Raw genomic sequence first — 7907 nt, 5'->3', positions numbered from 1 at the left:
ATCACTGCAGAATGCTGTGGTAGCCATGCTGGTTAAGTGTGCCTTGAATTCTAAATAATTCACCAACAGTGTCACCAGCAAAGCACCCCCACACCATCACACCTCCTCCTCCATGCTTCATGGTGGGAGCCACACATGTGGAGATCATCTGTTCACCTACTCTGTGTCTCACAAAGACACAGCGGATGGAACCAAAAATCTCAGACGAAAGGGCAGATTTCCACGGTCTAATGTCCATTGCTCATGTTTCTTGGCCCAAGCAAGTCTCTTCTTATTATTGGAGTCCTTTAGTAGTGGTTTCTTTGCAGCAATTCGATCATGAAAGCCTGATTCACGCAGTCTCCTCTGAACAGTTGATGTTGAGATGTGTCTGTTACTTGAACTCTGTGAAGCATTTATTTGGGCTGCAATTTCTGAGGTGCAGTTAACTCTGATGAACTTATCCTCTGCAGCAGAGGTAACTCTGGGTCTTCCTTTCCTGTGGTGGTCCTCATGAGAGCCAGTTTCATCATAGCGCTTGATGGTTTTTGCGACTGCACTTGAAGAAACTTTCAAAGTTCTTGACATTTTTCAGATTGACTGACCTTCAAGCCTTAAAGTAATGATGGACGGTCGTTTCTCTTTGCTTATTTGAGCTGTTCTTGCCATAATATGGACTTGGTCTTTTACCAAATATGGCTATCTTCTGTATACATTTTACATTTACATTTACGTCATTTAGCAGCACGCTCAAGAGTTTTGGAGAGAAAAGAAAGAAGGGATACTGGTCTGTAGTTGTTGACAATAGGTTTTTTGAGAAGGGGTGCAACTCTCGCTCTCTTGAAGACGGAAGGGACAAAGCCAGCGGTCAAGGATGAGTTGATGAGCGAGGTGAGGTAAGGGAGAAGGTCACCGGAGATGGTCTGGAGAAGAGAGGAGGGGATAGGGTCAAGCGGGCAGGTTGTTGGGCGGTCGGCCGTCACAAGTCGCAATATTTTATCTGGAGAGAGGATGGGGAGAAAGAAGTCAAAGCATAGGGTAGGGCAGTGTGAGCAGGACCAGCAGTGTCATTTGACTTAACAAACGAGGATCGGATGTCGTCAACCTTCTTTTCAAAATGGTTGACGAAGTCATCCACAGAGAGGGAGGAGGGGGGGAGGGGGAGGAGGATTCAGCAGGGAGGAGAAGGTGGCAAAGAGCTTCCCAGGGTTAGAGGCAGATGCTTGGAATGTAGAGAGGAGGGAGTGAAAAGATGCCAGGTCCGCAGGGAGTCTAGTTTTCCTCCATTTCCGCTCGGCTGCCTGGAGCCCTGGGGCCTCATGTATCAATCTTGCGTACGCACGAAAACACGGCGTACGCCAGCTTTCACGTTCACGGTCAGATGTACTAACAGTGAAATTAACGTAAGAATGTGCGTTCTTCCACGTAAACTTCAGGCCTGGCGTACGTACATTTTTGTGATGTTTGTCCGTTGGCGACTCATAGAGGCAATAAAGTGAAGTGGCAAACATTACACTACGAACTGTTCTATCGCACCTGCCAGATATTGCTTATAATTTGTAATTGATAAATGATTTGCCATATTATTGTCACACGAGTCTTATTAGAATATTCTATTAATTATGCAATTAAGTAAGAACATATATAAAGGATGTGAAAATTGATACAACCCGTCTAGCAATGGCAGCTTTGGCTTTATTAGAAGACATTTTCAATGGACAAATCCGGAGAGACCACAGTGATTTTCTGGCCCACGACGATGACTGGCTCATCAGCCGTTTCAGATTTCCAAGGGCTATACTCTTGGAGCTCTGCGCTGAGTTGGGTCCGAATTTGGAAAGAGAGACAGTGAGGAGCCACGCATTACCCGTTCCTTTACAGGTGCTTACTACACTTGGTTTCCTAGCAACCGGTTCTTTCCAAAGAGAACTGGCAGACCGCTCAGGAATAAGCCAGTCGTGTTTGAGCCGTGCAATGCCACCTGTATGGGGACGGCATCATCCGCTTGTCTACCAGGTATATAACGTTCCCATACGATGCAGGTGACCAGCCAAACATCAAAGCGCAATTTGCAGCGATAGCCGGTTTTCCTAATGTAATCGGAGCGATCGACTGCACACATATTGCTATAAAGGCGCCATCTGAAGACGAATTTGCATATGTGAATCGGAAACATTTCCATTCAATAAATGTGCAGATTATATGTGATGCACAAATGCGCCTAACAAATATTGTGGCAAGGTGGCCTGGGTCAACCCATGATTCATATATCCTTACAAACAGCATGGTTGGGATGAGACTCCAAGCTGGCAGGGTGCGCGATGGGTGGCTACTTGGTAAGTTATGCATTTAAATGTATGGTTCTATCTAAAAGTAAAATGTTTGTGTCTGTAATTATTATTACTGCCCATCAGGAGACAGTGGTTATCCACTAAAGACGTGGCTGTTAACCCCCCTCACCAACCCACAAACTGACCGAGAGCGCAGATACAATGATGCCCATTCCCGCACTCGGTCAGTTGTGGAGCGGGTGATTGGGCAGCTGAAATGTCGGTGGCGCTGCCTTGACAGGACCGGGGGGATGCTGTTATACCGCCCTGACAAGGTTTGCCGCATCATACTGGCCTGTGGAGTGCTGCACAATGTCGCGCACAGGCATGGCATACCCCTTGGTGAGGTGGGGGCACCGCCAGATGACCCTGACCCAGGACCAGTATATGTGCAGCACAATCAACAAGCCATTCAGGCCCGTCAACGTGTAATTGCGACAATATAAATGGTACTCAGACACAAAGTTAATTTTTTGACCAATTCTTTTAATGAATGGCTTATTTCTGTGAGTGCGTCAGTGACATTTTTAAGGTGACTGTTCATTTCTTCAATGGCCCTAACAATTTGTTGTTGTGACTCCAGAACAGCATGCGTCAAGACACGGCCAGATGGACGGGCTTCAGCACTGGGGGGAACATTAGAGACACGGGAGACGCTGGACTGAATGGGCTCTGGCTGCTCAGGTGGTGCGGACTCTGAGTGCGTGCCAGTGGACGTTCCTGCGGTTCCTAAGTCCAATTAAACACAGGCACATCTTAACAGTAATTTGAGTCTGTTCCTTATTAATGGGTACACGCATTTGCAATAAAAGCAGTGGATACGTGAAATCTCTGGTGTACCTTTTGCTATATTGCATGCATTTTAAAATTAAACGGTGGCTGGCTATGTATATCAAAGTTAAGGAAATAAATCTGAGTCACCTTGCTGGCAGTCCTGTAGTATATCCGAGTCTCCTACATCAGCGGATACGATTCCAGAGATTAACGTGTCTCCTACAATAGAGGCAACTCTCTGATCAAAGGGTGCAAGTTCATCGGTCCCTGTACCACCGCCTGTTCTGCCCACACTTTGTCGGTGCGCAGCAGTTCTCCGCTTAACTTCCACCTTTATGTCTGACCATTTCTTCTTCAGTTCATTTACGGTGCGACTCTCAGATCCCACCGCGTTGACGGCATCAGACAAACTCGCCCACTCTTTTTTCTTTCTTTTGTTATTAATTCCAGAGGACAGATTTCCAAATAAAATATTTTTTTCTTGTTTCTACCTCTGATAGTAGCACCTCTAATTCGTTTTCAGTGAAATTTCGTTTCTTGCTTGCTTTAGCCATGTTCTTGCAGGTTTCTTTTGCCAAATTGGACTAATTACCATATTTAAATTGATTTAATTGAGGGAGGAGACAGGGTGTGGTGTGGTGCTCGTGCATGTGTGCTCAATTTCGCGTTGATTGGGATGTACAAAGAGAATGTATGTGGAATGCTGCGTACGCAGAGATTCATACATCAGATTTTTTTGGTGCGTACGCACATTTATGGCTTTGTCCGTACGCAATGTTTTAGTATGAATTCAACGCAAGTCTTTGTACATGAGGCCCCTGTTCTGTGAGCTTTCAATGAGTCATCAAGCCACGGAGCAAGAGGGGAGGACCGAGCCGGCCGGGAGGATAGGGGACATAGAGAGTCAAAGGATGCAGAAAGGGAGGAGAGGAGGGTTGAGGAGGCAGAATCAGGAGATTGGAGGGAGAAGGATTGAGCAGAGGGAAGAGATGATAGGATGGAGGAGGAGAGAGTAGCGGGAGAGAGAGAGTGAAGGTTGCGACGGCGCATTACCATCTGAATAGGGGCAGAGTGAGGAGATAGACAGATGGGTCAGGGGAAAAAGAGAGAATGTCCACTTGGGAGAGATGAGGATTCCTGTGCCACCACCCCGCTGACCAGATGCTCTCGGGGTATGCGAGAACACATGGTCAGACGAGGAGAGAGCAGTAGGAGTAGCAGTGTTTTCAGTGGTAATCCATGTTTCCGTCAGCGCCAAGAAGTCGAGGGACTGGAGGGTAGCATAGGCTGAGATGAACTCTGCCTTGTTGGCAGCAGAACGACAGTTCCAGAGGCTGCCTGAGACCTGGAACTCCACGTGGGTGGTGCGTGCAGGGACCACCAGGTTAGAGAGGCAGCAGCCACGCGGTGTGAGGCGTTTGTATAGCCTGTGCGGAGAGGAGAGAACAGGGATAGACATATGCATAGTTGACAGGCTACATAAAATGGCTACAATAATGCAAAGGAGATCGGAATGAAATGAACTAAACATCTGGGAAAGGAGAGTGCGGGGCCTCCCTCACTTACGTTTCACTGAAACACCCAAATATAACTCTCCCAACTTCCACCTCAGACACTATAATTGTTGTAAACTACAGCGGTTCAATGTTTTCTAGGAATAGACTAACTTAGTTTATTCAGCTAGCTAACTTGGTACAGTATTCTTCCGTGAAAATTGTCCAGGGCACCTAGTCATATGACGCCACAGCCAACTAGCATGCAGGACTCCAACAACACGGTTTAGCACCAATACTCGGCCACAACAAACCACCGGAGTGTCAACACGCCAAGCAGATCATTCGTGTCCGTGTCTAACGTTGTGGGTTAGTCCTGACAGCTTGAGCGAGTCCGTCATCAACTTATTCAGCCAGTATACCAACCCTACCTTCTCACAACACAACTGATTGGCTCAAACGAATTAAGACGGAAAGAAATTCCACAAATTATCTTTGAACAAGGCACACCTGTTAATTGAAATGCATTCCAGGTGACTACCTCATGACGCTGGTTGAGAGAATGACAAGAGTGTGCAAAGCTGTCATCAAGGCAAATGGACAGCCACATGATATTTAGCAACATTGATTGGACAGAATTGTTTTTGGTATGTTTAAGTTTGTTTTCATTGTATTAAACTAAGCATATACAGCCTTGTTGATTTTATGATGTTTAAATCTTTCAGATGAAATTATGCTGGAATAGCAGAGGCAGTGCTCCTGTTGTCTTTGTGCTGACTTGCTGTAACTCTGTGGTTCTAAATCAGCAGTTGTTTAGTAAACTGTCGAAAACATTAACTTGCTTGACCAAGCTGCAGGTCATATAACTTTTTTTTACATGCAATATTTGCCTTGTGGACTTCACTGGACAGATGTTGCTCTCCGTATCTGTAGTTTAATTTATTCTGCCACTGTGTGACTGTTGTCTTTTTGTTGTCATGGCCTTATTGTATATCACAGTTGTATATGAACAAATTGGTTATAGAGCAAAAAAGGCAAATATCACAACATAGGTTGTAATATGGCTTTTTTACTGGCTTGGCTTCCTCAGTGATATTACCCACGCACCGCTAATGCTCCCCATGGCAAAATGTGTAGAATTGCAGGAACTTAACATTCAAACTTAAATAGTTCTCTCTGCCGTCAAAAAGGGGGCATCTAAAATGTTTTGCTGCGAGGTAGGAGGGCCCCCTAACCACATTTTGCTTAGAGCCCCCAAAAGGCTAGGGCCAGCCCTGATCAGAGCTGGCTACAGACAATGATCAGCTATGTAGAAATTATGTAACCGTTTTTCCACCAACAGGTTTCTGTACCATTGCACCACAAAACCAATAAGCAAAGCATACTTTGGGCGCTTCAACCTAATGGTTTGCGTTTTAAACACCACAATCAAATAGACTATGTAAATCTTGAAAAACAGAAAATAGGCCTAAATCCCTCCCTACCTTGTAGGCCTACCCAGTATCGAAGGCTTGGCTTGACAATCTCTGAATGTCATTACACTTTTTGGTGTTTTGTAACAGATGTCTCTTTCCATTCATCAAATGGCCACCGCACAGTTTGAATGTTGGAATTATATTTTGGATGAACATGCACAGGTAGCCTATAGGAGATTTTTGAAGTAGCCTAATCAGATTTAAACATTGTGAATGGTTATGTTTATGCCACACATAAAAGGTAATATATGTGACTAGTTTCAGGAAACTAGGTGTATGTCGCATTTCACTACTTCACAGTAGAGGCATGTCAACGTAAACATATATTTTTTATCAAAATGCTTTTTTTGGTAGAAATGCCTTCTGGAACATGTGAACTTTCATGTGCCTTAATAACAAACTTGTATTCCATCCATAAATATGAATACAATTGTTAATTACGAGCCTAGTTGGTTTAGCCACGGAAAAAGACAGGAACCTTCCCACTAGCCATGATTGGCTGAGATAATGGATGGGCTGGACATGCCAGGAGATGAGTTTGGATTGGTCTGCCATGTAGTATGCTTCTGTCTATGACTTGAGCTGTTCAGTATGTATTGATAGTCTGTATTGATATTCTACCTCGCCGTTTTTCAAATATATAATGACAGCCATCGAGAACCACAAAGGTTTTGCTATTTTCCTCAACAACATTGATGCCCTGAATTTAGCAGGCACTATTGACATATCAGATGGAAAAGTGATGGGCTACTTTCTGCACACGCCACAGTCAGTGTGACTTGACACAATGCTGGCCAAACAAGATGTAGCTACAAGCAGAACGGAGTTAAATGGTTCCAGTCTGCTGTGTAGCATTCATCCATATGGGTATGAGTCTAGCTACATTTTCAGATATTACAAGTTTCTAATTTTGTCAGAAAGTCGTTTTCATTGCAAGTTAAAGCGTACTAGCGAACATTAGCTTGCTGGCTCTCTAGCTAACGTTACGTGTATGATCTGTGTAGTAATATTATTTGAATCAGAAAACCATTCGCTAGTTATAGCCTAATATTAGCTAGCTAACATTGAACCTACAGCTTCATACTACAGCTATGACAATGTTTGAATTGGTATTAGTATGAGTTGGGATTATGCCGGTTCATTGTTTAGCTAGCTATCTACATGTCTAAACAAAAGACTCCACTTCGCCAGATGATTACATGACCCATCCACTTAGCTAGATGTGGCTGGGGGGTGGTTATAGCATTTCCTTCACATGACCTATCAATTTAGACAAGTTTGTCGGGTAAGCGTCATCTAATAATTATAAAATATGTATAAAATATTTTATATGGACACTTTCTGTTTTTGGATATTGCTACTATGCAGGTAACCATTTCACTGTACCGTTTACACCTTCTGTATCCTGTGCATGTGACAAATAAACTTAGATTTTATTTAATATAGTGTGTGTTTACCAGAAACGGTAATGTGAAGAACAACATGACTTGCACCAAAGTCAGATTAGGATATAGGCCAAGGACTAAATAAAGTATATTTTTACCTGGAGTTTCTGTCTGTAATAAAGCACTTTTGTGGGGAAAAACTCATTGTGATTGGCTGGGCCTGGCTCCCCAGTGGGTGCACCCCTGCCTAGTCATAAGAAAACAATGGATTAGGGCCTAATGTTGCGTTTATATTTTTGTTCAGTATAGTTTACATGTTGTCAACCATCTAAACCAATCCCGTCTGTTTTGCCCCATAGCTGCGCATGACCCCTCCTCACCCCTCTTCCTCCTCCCTCTTCCTCATTACCCCTCCTCACTCCTCTTCTCTGACATCATGAGGAGTTCCAGTAAAGCTCTGGTCCCATTCTG

General features: G+C 44.2%; 1 long non-coding RNA gene across 1 annotated transcript; it reads left to right on the top strand.

Annotated features, from left to right (window-relative positions):
• Window positions 1–1973: 1973 nt before the first annotated feature.
• Window positions 1974–3234, top strand: LOC123492225. Its single transcript, XR_006661697.1, has 2 exons — window positions 1974–2758; window positions 2893–3234. It is a non-coding gene; the product is annotated as an uncharacterized LOC123492225 (long non-coding RNA).
• The last annotated feature ends 4673 nt before the right edge of the window (window positions 3235–7907 follow it).

Source organism: Coregonus clupeaformis, chromosome 13, assembly GCF_020615455.1.
Source record: "Coregonus clupeaformis isolate EN_2021a chromosome 13, ASM2061545v1, whole genome shotgun sequence".
Taxonomy (NCBI): domain Eukaryota; kingdom Metazoa; phylum Chordata; class Actinopteri; order Salmoniformes; family Salmonidae; genus Coregonus; species Coregonus clupeaformis.
The sequence above is the reverse complement of the archived record's forward strand: the minus strand, read 5'-3'. Positions and strand labels throughout refer to the sequence as shown.